This window comes from Macrobrachium rosenbergii, chromosome 55, assembly GCF_040412425.1.
Source record: "Macrobrachium rosenbergii isolate ZJJX-2024 chromosome 55, ASM4041242v1, whole genome shotgun sequence".
In the NCBI taxonomy this organism is placed as follows: domain Eukaryota; kingdom Metazoa; phylum Arthropoda; class Malacostraca; order Decapoda; family Palaemonidae; genus Macrobrachium; species Macrobrachium rosenbergii.
In genome coordinates this window covers 70,974,109-70,987,614 of record NC_089795.1, presented here as the reverse complement: position 1 = coordinate 70,987,614, position 13,506 = coordinate 70,974,109, and the positions used below count along the sequence as shown (strand labels likewise).

Here is a 13,506-nt window from a genome sequence, read left to right as displayed (position 1 = left end):
TGTGGTGGAGTGACTGACCTCGGTTTTTAAGGTAAGTCTGGATGAGGGAAAGGTTATAAAGGAAAAGGTGGGAGTAATTATTTCGCTGTATTAAGGTAAATGTTATCGTGGCAACTGCAAGAATTATAGGGGCAAGGTGTAAGGTAGGACTTTGATTGAAAAGTAAGTCGTGTGACATTGATTGATAGGAGAACAGCGTGGGTTCAGGCAAGGAAGAAGTTGTGTAGATCAAGTGTATATCACGAAATGGTGATGAGAATAAATTGAAGGGAAAATGCAAAGCTGTATGTGACCTTTATAGACCTAGAAAAATCTTATGATTAAATCAGTAAAGTGGCACTGTGGAAGGTGCTGACAATGTGTAATGTGGAATGTAAGTTTTCAGGACTAATAAAAATTTTTAATGATGGAAGTGAATCAAGAATTAGATGGGTAGACTGGAAAGTGACCGGTTTAGTGTAAACCTGGGTCTGAAACAATTATGTGAAATCCCTCCATCGTATTTCAATATCTTTATGGATGTAGTAGAGTGAGAAGTCAGGGAAACGACATTGGATGTAGGTGATAAATTGTAGGATAAAAAAAAAAAGAAATGAGTCGTGAATGCTGTGAATGATTCGTGTTAGCAAATGATACTGTAACGAATAACAGTAATGAAAATGCAAGGTGTTTGCAAAAGAAGAAATTATAGAGTATACATGAGCAAAAGCATGGTTAGAGGAGCAAATGGAAATCATGAAAATGGAGCAGTTCATGTTAATAGGGATGGTGAGAGAAAGAAAGCAGGTATTTCATATAAGTAGTTTTAAATAAATGTAATGAATGGTGATAGGATGAGAGAAGAGGCGAATCACAGTAGGTGAAACTAGGAAGGTAACAGGTGCTTGCAAAAAAAAAACTGAATAAATAAAAAGTAGGAAGGAAATCGGAGTATGGTATATGAAAGCCAAAGTGGGAATGTATTAGTGTGGATGTTGAATGCATTTGAAAAAAGAAGTTGATGCTGTTTAGACGAAGTAGTTATGTAGTATATGTTTTGTAAAAAAAAAAAAAAAAAAATTGAAAGAGAAACCTGCAGGTACATAGAAGAAGTGGTAGGATTGTTAGCTTAGGTAAAAGAATGAATCATTGTTATCCGAGACAGTTTGACGTGGAAAGAATAGAGGACAGGAGGCTGGTGAAAAAAAAATTGTATAATTCGCAAGTATGAGGAGGAAGGAGAGGAAGACCTAGAAAGATGTGTATAAACTGATGAAAGAGGTAAGTCCAAGATAGATTGCCGCAAGGGGTTAAAAAATGTATTGGAAAAGCCTGTAATATACTTGAAGGGTGAGTGTTTATGATAGATAAAGTTAAACAACACACCATGTGTAGAGGGTTTGACGCGCTGCTGATTAGCTTTCTCTGTAAGTGTATGATGCATCTAATTCGGAAATTTCTGGCCATAGGATACTGCAGTTTTCAGTATGAATGTGACAGTCCCAGTTTTGTAGTTTTTTGTGGAGCCACTATCTGTTGATAGATAGTGGAATTGTATGTGTGTGTGTGTGTGTGTATATGTATATATATATATATATATATATATATATATATATATATATATATATATATATATATATATATATATATATATATATATAATATAAACTGTGTGTTGTATTTTGTATTTGGTATATATAATGTTTTCACACCTCTTGATTCCCAAAGGAATTATTTTAAGCTAAACAAGTTTGACAACTAGTGAAAGAGACTAAATGAAACGGATGAAAGTAAAGGACGGAATGATGCAGCTAGGAACAATAGGGGATCTGCAAACAACTTTTAACTGCTTACAGTGCACCTGGCGACTCAGTGTATACAGGACCCTCCAGGAAGGAGGGTACATAATCATGTACAGAATTCTCCCCATACGGGTTGGTGAAAACTGTTTGATACAAAGCCCTACAAACAAGAATAGGGAAACGAGTAAATTGCTCTGTTGAGAGATTGTATAATTGTTGAAAGGAGAGGGCTTTAGTGCCCAGAGTGCGATACTGAACAAAAGGTAAAGGCGAAGGAGTTAATATATGAGGAGCCAACGTCGTGCGATAAGGGTTCTGAATAGATATGATTTTTTTATCTTTACACTGGCCGTTCATCCTTTACTCGGCAATCATGCCTGTATTTTTTTTCTTACTCAAACCTCCTCCTCTCAAGGGAAAGAATTTATTCATGGAAAAGAAATTATTACATTAGTTATTAAGATAGTAATGTATTATGCACAGTTCAGATCTTTAAAGTAGATTGTGATATAAGATGATTTTGCACAAATATCTTTCTAAGCAAGGGCTTAATTATTCTTAGAATGTTTAGATAATGACCTGACGATGATGATGACGTCTACATATCCTAAACTTTCGCGAGTACTGGTCGTTTTCGAAACTGACTATTTTTCTTCTTTACAGCTAAAACTGAAAGAAAAGTTTTCTGTACTTTTCATTCATTTCAATATTCTAATTAGGATATTCATGTTCATTCGTTTATTCAGATAAGAGATGTGCTGTGTTTCTGAGACAAATTGAAAATAAGTTTTTGATTTCCATGACGAAAGTCGTAAAACACACTAATGATATTATGAATGAATAACAAGCTTAAAGAAAGGCCCCTGCTGTTTCTAGCAGCATGTATTAAGCTGTCATACTAAATCAATACATTTTGTAGACATCAGCTTTAGGGATACAGAGCACGCTCAATTTGCAGGTGAGGTTTTAATTATTAGAGATACGATCAGGTTTTCCTAAAAGGGAATGTAGCGACGGGCTTGTTTTCGGTGCATATCTCTCTTCTCTTCACCTTACCTGTATACTGGAGTCTCACTCTCACGGTCTTGCCAGACCAGAGGTATTTGACTGTTGAGACCAATGATTTTTTAAGGATCGCAGGTGCGAAACTGAGGTTCCTCATTGGCTCGGCAAAGAACGTTGGCTCCACCCACGTGCTCTCTCATTGGTCAGATTCGCGTGGGTGTGGTGATCATGAAATAATATCTTTGAAATTTACCAACATTCCACTCTAAGTATAAACAGCTATCTATTAATAAAGCGCCTACAAAATTTTCTCAAGACCAGGATCAATGCTCAAGTGACAATTAAGGCACCAAGATTTTTTCCTGAGGTCATTTGCATTTTTTTTTTTTTTAATTTTCGGTTGTCCTGAGATCTTTGAAACAGATGTCGCTAGTTACTTGATCGCGTATTGCTGTGTAAAAGAATGCTAATGGTTAATAGTTGAGACTGCACTGATGTGAAAGAGCGGGGGCCAACGCTTATCTGAAATCGATTTGTTTATAAACTCAACACACACTAGTACACGACGCTTAACTTAGCCCATGAACCAAAGAGATAAAAGTTTCTCTCTCTCTCTCTCTCTCTCTCTCTCTCTCTCTCTCTCTCTCTCTCTCTCTCTCTCTCTCTCTCTCTCTCTCTCGCGCGCTTTTTCTTCCATCGTGTGGGGGAATTTTATCAGTAAGATCAGTAGCATTGTCAGAAACCCATATATTATTGCCATTTATGCAAAGTGGGTAAAGTCAAAGTCTATTGTTTTCACTTTTCCATCTTGCAACCATATTTTATTTTTTAATGTATTATATACTTTTTTTCACGATCATTGATCATAATACATATCCCGCTGGGTCCTTAAATACTAATGCTGTAGATATAGCTGTTTTTATTTAGTTGGAAAGGACTCTCTCTCTCTAATTTATCGGCGATTAAGCTTCAGTGATGAGAAAATAAGCAGGTACTATGATGATGTACTTAAGGTACCATTATTGGATGCAAATGCCAATTGGTGTAGGTCGCAGGTATGGCAAATGTTTCTGATGGCTTAGGTGGCTCTTGCTTCCATAAATTGCTGCTTACTCTTTGTGCTGTTTCACATGGGTTGTTTAAAAGTACAGAGGCTTGTGCTGTGGGAGGATTCACTGTTTTGGCCATTGTGTTGTGAGCAGTAATGAACAGTCATCAGGGAGAACCTACTGGTAAGTTATCCCCAGTTCTACATACCTAGCCAGCCTAGATGCATGGCTGTCCTGTGGTTTTCAATTGAAGAGACACTTCACTTCATTCTTACACATCATATCAGTAATGTTGTCTCTTGATTTTGCATATGCTGGCCGATTTATATTTATTGGAAATTGATTCCCAGCCCTTGGCATCCTTGTTATCCTTGTTTTTAAAGCAAATACTTTTAGAGCCTTGAAATTACAATGTCTGTTTGGGATGGGACGTAGACCATCAGGGGTCTTATCTGTGCACCATGTTCAGTCATGTACACATTGAAAAATAATGGTCGAATGACCTGCGCTACATTGTAAGTGGTGGGAACTGGATTATTTGGGTTAAATACAAAGCTGTTTGAGCTATAGTTGTTAGACTATCATCATTTCTGCAACCTTGCATGTTATGAATCTGCTCCGTAACCAGCTGCCTTTGTCTGAATCACATAATGTTACCAACTCTAGAAAAGATACTGGATATGTTTGCTTTTTAATGGGCAGTTCTGATTTTTTTTTTTCCCATCATGTTCTTCAGGCAGTGCCATTCGATGTTGCAGAGGGTAAACAGGCAAACTGGATAGAAATTCTGTTCCTTTAATACAATGCCTCCATAACAGAAATCGTTCCTTGACAAACTAATTTGTTCATAACATCAGTTTCATCATCATTGACTTTTGTACATCTGATGAATAGTTGGCTCCCTCGAGCATTACTCTTCATGAAGTGGGAATGGCCAACTTGGTTGCCTCATCATAACTGATTGGTGTTATTGGCCCTCTTCCAAAACAGTGCCCATTAAACTGAGGACTTCCATGCTCATGCTTAGGCAAGATCTGTGAGGACTAGTAGTTTCCATAATAGTTTCTCGTAGCTAGCTATACTCAATGTTTATCTCTCTTAAAAGACTGTCTCAAACAGTGCCGTTGCATCAAAATGTTTATTGACCATTTAACAAGTCAGATTCCTGTTCAGTGCCAGAATTAACCAGGTAGTCACTGACATTGAAGCTTGTTATTGTATAATATGTTTTTTTGACTGTCAACCAGGTGGATTTTTCTGTGGGTTTTGAGCAGGAAATCTCCTGTTCTCAGACTTTTTATATTATGAAATGCTGAAGATACACCTACAACACTGATGGTTGGAAGCACCCTTCCATCGTCTTGCACTCTCTTTTCCCTCACACTTGTTGGGTCTTTTAAGGATTGGAGTGAAGGATAGTTCACAGAAATGCTTTATTAGTCGTCTTCTTCCGCTTTAGCTGAATATGCAAGGGTGTATTGGTGTTATTGACAAAGGACCACTTCATAAGTTGCACTATAGTGATCTCACCATTGTTTCCAGAGTTGTTTGACATATTTTTAGTTACGTCAGAAGCTGAATATCCCTGGAAGTAACAGACCAGCATCTTTGCTTTTTGTTGGCCCACTGACAGAAATAAAATATATTGTCTCCTTGCATGTTAATTCCAATTTTAATGATTGTAACATTCATCTTAATAATTAGCAAACACGACATTAACGGTTCCAATAATAGTCCAAGAGAGATTCTTTATTAACCAAGGCATTTTAGACGGCTGGGTAAGTAATAAGAGTAGGATTCGTTGTCGTGGACTGATGTACCTCCATAGAATTTGGAATTTCAAGGGATTGTTGCTTCTATTTGTTGTGCTGTGATAATGGGATATTTTTCGTAAATTGTAGAAAGATTGATTGACTATTAACTATTTTTATTTAACAAGAGGCTTTTTATATTATGAAGGCAGCTGTACCATCAGACTCATTTTGTATCTTCTTAAGTAACAACTATTACCCACACACACGTACATTATCTCTCTCTCTCTCTCTCTCTCTCTCTCTCTCTCTCTCTCTCTCTCTCTCTCTCTCTCTCTCTCTCTCTCTCTATATATATATATATATATATATATATATATATATATATATATATATATATATATATATATATATATATATATATATATATATATATATATATATATATGTGTGTGTGTGTGTGTGTGTGTGTGTGTGTTAACGTGTTATACATATACATACACACACACACACACACACACATATATATATATATATATATATATATATATATATATATATATATATATATATATATATATATACACAAAACAACATTAAACTGTTTTCCGCAACGGAGGTGGCTCCAGAAAAAACCAGCACCAGTCACTGTCACATTCATATTTTTTAACTGCTGAATTATGGATGAACCTTATTTTGGGAAGTGCCTTCATAAAATGCTCGTGAACATTTTGTTCACACACACGCAACAATGTTAACCTGCGTCTTGCACACACACACACACACACACACAGCACTGTTCACCTGTGTCTTGCACACACACGCTTACATATCCGGGCTATAAAGGCCTTTCTCGCCTATACATTACCACCTTAGCTTCCGTGGACACTGCAAGGCTGTTTCAAATTTTTTGCACACACCCTACAACCTTTTTTGTTTAATCTATTCGGTGGCTTACCTCTCATCTCATGCCATCATTTATATTTACTCCCTAGCACCTATATACGAGTCAGATGCTTTTATTGTTCCCCTATCCATGTCAACGTTCATTACTCCATCTTCATATTTTCTATTTACCCCCATAACATTACTCTTGCCCACATTTACTTTCATTTCTGCCCTCTTGCAATTACAGACTAACTCTTCCAATAGTTTTCTGCAGTTTCCGTACACCATTCCCATTCAGTACTGAATCATCTGGAAACAACAATCATTCCACACTCTCCAATCACGATTCGTTATACTGTCCTACAACTTTGCACCTAAGTCTAATTTAATTTTTTTTTCTTTAGAATTTTCACGTCACTCTGTTCATAAATAAATTAAATAACGACTTTGGCATAAACAGCCTCTTTTCTGAGACCCACTTCTACATCAAATTTGTCATTTTACCGTCTACATGTTATAAACATGCTTTACGTCGATAAAAAATTTTTTTATCTCTAAGTGAATCATATGTATACCATAACTCCTAAATACCCTCCACATGGCCTCCTTATTGATTTATTCAGAAGGTTTTACTTGGTCCCTGTATGACACATACAATCAATCAATCTGCCACCAGCACATATTTCGACGTTCACATCAATCTTGCATGCACCTTTGCATTTACTGGATATGAAAACCAGTCCATTCCCGTACCGTTTTCATACATTTCCTTCATTGCACACTAGGTCTACATATCTTCACTCTTAAGCCTTCAGAGTCCTACACTATTGTCAGTAACCTTTCTTTCTCAATTCGTTTTGCGTGACCAGAGCATCTCACAACACCCATGGTTTATTCTGTCACCTACAGTACACTAACCATTTTTTTTACTGATAATCGCTTATCTCCAAATTTGTTATCCTTTTAAGTATCCCATACATAGTACACGAACAGTTCATCATAACTTAGTTTCTAGGGGGAATGGATGGAGTGGACAGATCAGGACGTCTCTTTGCCATCATCTTTTATAGACTGGAATGGGTGGGCATGAAGTCGGATTACCAACTAGCTACTTGACAGTGATATGATTAAAATATGGCTAGATTTATACAGAGGAAACGAAATTAAATGCTGATTAAATTTAAATGTGGCAACAGAAAAGCTGTAGGGAAAGCCTCGCATCTGCCCTTTGTTTTGCACTTCGGATATATATAAAGGTCAAGGTGCATCATATTCATACAAGCCAAGCACATTGGTCTGTGGGAGCAGATTCTGGTAATTCCCTCTATGTCGGAAAATATCTGCATTTTAGAGAAATAGGAGCGGAAGCAAATACAACAATAAGCATGTGCTTTTCAGGAAGCCATTTGGTTGTACTTGTCATTTGCTGGTTCATCCACAATTCAGGAATCAAAATGTGAATGTGGCAATGACTGTTTTGCTCTCTCTCTCTCTCTCTCTCTCTCTCTCTCTCTCTCTCTCTCTCTCTCTCTCTCTCTCTCTCTCTGGAACAAATTCTGGGCTCTTGAGAGTCTGACGATGCCAAATGACGGCATCCGGTGAGAGGGGAGGAAAATCTGAATGCGAGGCAGGGTGCTACATGTTGTCTTAGACCAAGAGTCCCTGTCATCACAAGGCAGGCTTAATTTAAAACACACAACATGTAGGGCGGGGAGTAAGAATAACGGGGAGAAAGAAACTTAGTTCGCTATCTTTACACAACATATATATATATATATATATATATATATATATATATATATATATATATATATATATATATATATATATATATATATATATATATAAATATTAGGGGGCCTCTGTGAGATTCTAATAACCCTGTCTTAACTGCGGTTTGTCTTCCAAATATCTCTACTTGTCTCGAGCATCCCTTCTCATAGCTTTCATCCAAATCGGTCTGGGTTTTCTAACTCTTCAATTACCACACGAACAGACACATTTTATATATATATGTATATATATATACACAGTATATATGTATATGTATGTATGTATGTATACATACATTTGATAATCATGTATATATACACTTATGTATATACATATATATTGTATATATACATACATTATATATATACGTATTTAGATATATACGTATATGTATAAATATATATTTATATATTATATTATATATATATATATATATATATATATTATATATATATATATATATATATATATATATATATATATATATATATATATATATATATATATATATATATATATATACAGTATATATAAAATGGCGTAGAGATCTTTTTGTGACAAAAAGATTGAGCGTTCGATATTCAGTACGTGGACTTTTCGTGTTTCTATTGTTGATGAATTAGTGTAACTTGAGTGACCGACTGCTCATGTTATAGTGTATGTCGCTCTTAACTGTAAGTACCGAATGTTGCCCTGTCTAGAATAATCCATAACAAAAATGACATGCATTAGTTGGTGATCTGACATGAGTAAACAACTAAGAACTAAAATTGTAAGTGAAGGGTTATCAGCTCGACACCAATTTCGTAAATTCGTGGTTCTCTCTCTCTCTCTCTCTCTCTCTCTCTCTCTCTCTCTCTCTCTCTCTCTCTCTCTCTCTCTCTCCAGTTGTACATCTGTACGTATTTTATGAGATCAAAGGCATATTACCGTAATCCTCTAGGATTTTTAATATTTTTAATATCTTAATATCTCCATCCAATATTCTTGCTGCCGCGGGAATATCTAAGGTACGAAAATGAATGGAGCATTGTGGTCGATATACACAATCCACATTTTCTTCAAAACGTATTTTATCGCGATAAACGATTTTCCCTCTGTTGAAGTACAGTATCAGTATTAAATCACTGTGCAATACTTTTTATAGTATCTAAAAAGATTGCGTTGTTGTGTGTGCGTGTATCAGTCAGCAATTGCGGAAGTTCCATCAGAACGGATGCATTACCACGAGCGAACGGCGGAAATGTTGCGTGGGTTCTGGTCCCTCCGGCCAAAGTTTCTCTGCACCGCAACATTTTAGAATTAACTGATCATACCAGAAGTAAGCCGTAAGACCAAAGCATTCTTGAGTTTAGAGCCAGTATCTAGAACGCTATCTGAAGATTTAAGTCATTGAATTTGAGTTTATTTATAAATCTGTTATTTATTGTAGGAATACATATTGAACATATTCGTAATCATTGTGTTTTGTGTCACAGCTGCTACCAGTTATCCTTAATTTAATTTAATTTTCTTTTTTGGATGGGATATCTTGAGAACTAGTTTGCCCAAAAACTTCAGATCTTGTAACCCAGCCTCGCCGCCAAGACCGCACCAATCATGGAAAATATCCTGCCATTTCAGAATATTAGTTGCTTGTGTAATGGCTTCTATGATTGACATGCAGAATAATTAATCATTCCAATTATTTTTAATCCCATGGACATGAGGTTAAATGTACCCAGCTAATGTCATCTTTTGGGAACGTATTCAACCTATAAACCTCCGTTGTCAGACTGCAACTTTGCTACCTTGTGGGAAACATGCTTAGAAAAGGCTAACTGACCTCCCCATAAAAGGAAGTAGATTGAAGTGGATACAGTGGCCGAACGCCTAGCTCTCTTGATTTGCTTGAAGCTGAAGGAGGTGATTCGACTTAGAGATGTTATAGTTCTTCACTGGAGGGGTGGATAGAGCTCTCAGCTAGCACGCTGTTGGCCAAGCGTTCGACTCCCCAACCGGCCAATGAAGAATTAGAGGAATTTATTTCTAGTGATAGAAATTCATTTCTCGTCATAATATGGTTCGGATTCCACAGTAAGCTGTAGGTCCTGTTGCTAGGTAACCAGTTGGTTCTTAACCACGTAAAATAAATCTAATCCTTCGGGCCAGCCCTAGGAGAGCTGTTAATCAGCTTAGTGGTCTGGTTAAACTAAGATATACTTACTTTTTACCTAGAGATGTTCGTAGATCTTGCATAGCTGTGCGTACCAGAGGCCTACATGTGAATGTTGTAGGTTTGAAAGAGACACAGCCCGAACCACTTGGTCATGCTGAGGCAGTAAAATGCTTACACGCTATGATCAGTAATGCTTGATGGAGCCATGTGCGAGTGTGGGGATCACTCAGACATGAACCTTAAATTTTTGGGAAATCGCTACCATCAGGACACAATACATGTATAGTTTAAACATAAAGCTACTTGAGCACCACTATCACACGTTCATATGTAAGCCAGGACCCAGTTTGTTAATCTTCCGCTGATTTAAGGCAAGACTATTGTATCCAAGGTCTTCAAGAACTAATTTGAATGGTGTTTTCTCACTTACAGGAGAAACCTTATGAAATTACACTTTACGCTATTCTCACCTCAACCATAAATCAGGATGTGCACCTACGAGATTAGGAAGGCAACTTAGGAGCATATACTTAATATCTTCGTTTTTTTTAGAAATCTTTTAATTCAACAATAATGTATCAATACAAGAGCTTTTGCTGTCGTTTAACTGCTTATCGTGAAAACTAGTACTATACACATTGTCAGGGCATAAGGAGAAAAGGAAACCACCATATTTCTGGAGGAATTTCTTAGCCTGTGTACAGAAATCCGTTGATTTAGTGGTCATCCATAATCAGAATATCTAGTTCTCATAATATCCCTACTCTCTACTATTATTTTTAATTTGGCTAGTCGTTTGCGCAGTCCAGTCAAGTGTTTCCTTATAGTCTGTTGAAGCCTGCGTAACTGTATTATTTCAGCGAAATGATCCTCCTGTCTGTTATGATTTTGTACTGATCATTATATATGAACTTAATTTCAACTGGTTATATTGGTCTTAAGTTCAGCTTCTTACGTGTTACTGTTTTAGATACTGAATTAGCTTTAATACCACACACACACACATACACACACACACACACAAGTATATATAGAGTGTATACAATAAAACATTAAAATACCAAAACGTGTTTTACGGCAAAAGTAGGTAGCTTAATTTCATAGCTACTTAAATGGTGACGCTAGTGATGAAACCTTTTCTGTGTTATTTTGTTGGCGATGTGCGTAAATTTTAACCGCTTCTTTTCCTTACAGATGTTTGGGTATGCACATCGAGCCTCTTAATATGACCGTACAACTCCTAAGCTTCAGGCAAGGTAAATCGTTCAGTGATTTTTGCAGAAACAATGTATTGGTGTCTCCCATGATCTTTTATACTCTTGTGTAGTTGTCTGTCATATAAAGCAAATAGAGGAGGAAGAAGAATGGGGAAGGGAAGGGGCGAGAGAGAGGGAAGGGATAGGGTATGGGGAGAGGAGGGGGAGGGAAAATGAGGGAAGAGGGGATGGGAGGGGACTGTGAGGGGAAGATAAAGAGGGAGAGGAAGTTACGTTCCCCTATGGAATGAAGAATGAGGAAGTATTATTCCTCAAATTATTATGCTTACTATATTAACAGAAAATTGTCACTTGGAAAATCAGTTTTATATTAGTCATAAAAAACTTTTAATTTCTATAATAATAATAATAATAATAATAATAATAATAATAATAATAATAATAATAATAATGACAAATATACCTTAGCAGCTGTTGCCGCCTCAGGTTAAAGAAAATGGAGCTTTCCTCGTACGAAGTGTCAATAGTAAACATAAAAGTAGCAAGGGGATGTCAAGAGTTGTGTTCAGTCAGTCTCATCTATGAGATCAGTGATTCCCTTAACGGACATTTTAGTGTATAAGGACCATAATTTCTCCAGACGGACGTTATTGTTGGAGTAATTTAATGGACTGTGTAGCATACTCTGGGGTATTATTGTTGTGAACCATCAGGAAGGTTTTCTGCATTTTTGCGATTCAGTACGATGGTGTACTTGTAGCGCTTAGGCTGAAAAAGGGTCATGAACGGCTTCCCCTTTTCTTATTTTTACACCCTTGAATGCATACCTAGGGTTACAGTCACCAGCAGTTTTATAGTTACAATGTCTGATTTGCTTCAGTATTCTTGTTGATTTTAGTTTTTATTAGAGATGGCGGATCCGTAGTGGTTCCATGGAGCATATCAGTATCATATAAGGTGGTGTGAATACAAATGAAATTTTACCCATTTAATTACCAAATTTGTATGGATAACACCTCTGAAAAATTCTGGGAAGGCTACGTCACAGAAGGCGAGAATACCGCATTTGGTACCACAACCCAACTTCGAACCAAAGCCTTTGGTGTGTTGTAGTCCTCTTTATTTTCCCGTATTTGTTAATTCAGTTTCTTGAATTTTGATGTTAATTCCAAAAACAATGAAATCACAAAATGATCCCATATTGATTTAGTATTTTGTCGTAGTTTCCGCATCGCATGGGGTACTTACAGTGGTATAATTTCTTTGAATATTGTATGTGAGAATTTCATTTCCATTTGAAAGTGTTATTATGTTTTTTTGTTTCTGATAATAATATTCTTTATAATATCTGCTCTAACGTGTGCATTTTTTCTTGTTTTTCCTTTATGAATTCACTATCTGTGAATCCAGAAACAGTCATCAGAGGACAATGGGAAACATGGGATGTTTTCTATACACATATTCATCTAAATTTTAAGAAACTCATGAACAACTTTCACCAATAAAACTGGTGAAAGCTGAAAAACTGAATGACCAGATAACAAAATTATTTTTAAAGAAAACTGTCATTTAATTAAGTCTTCAGTCGCTAGTAAACTAGTGAACTTCAACCTTTACTTAGACAACAATAGCCATTCATTGTTCAAACTAATTTGAAAATGTGTACTGAGTAAACTGAACGAGAAGGACAGGCTTAAAAGCTGCCTCAAAAAAATTTAAAATACTGGCCAAATGTTTTTGTCTTAGAGATGCAGATTTAGAAATTGGTAGAGTAGGCACAAAGTACCCATTTAATTGTTTAATGTGGGAGCTTTCCGTTGGCATGTAATATACTACAAATAAATTTGCATAAGAAAGAAACGAAAGAAATTCACGGACTTCAAA

At 36.3% G+C, this 13,506-nt stretch overlaps 1 long non-coding RNA gene across 1 annotated transcript in view; it reads left to right on the top strand.

Moving 5' to 3' along the window:
• The window catches only part of LOC136835391 (uncharacterized), a 95,335-nt gene that overhangs the window by 66,655 nt on the left and 15,174 nt on the right, over positions 1 to 13,506 (top strand). The window contains exon 2 of the long non-coding RNA XR_010852123.1: positions 11,600 to 11,661. This is a non-coding gene — a long non-coding RNA (uncharacterized lncRNA). The remainder of the gene's footprint in view (positions 1 to 11,599; positions 11,662 to 13,506) is intronic.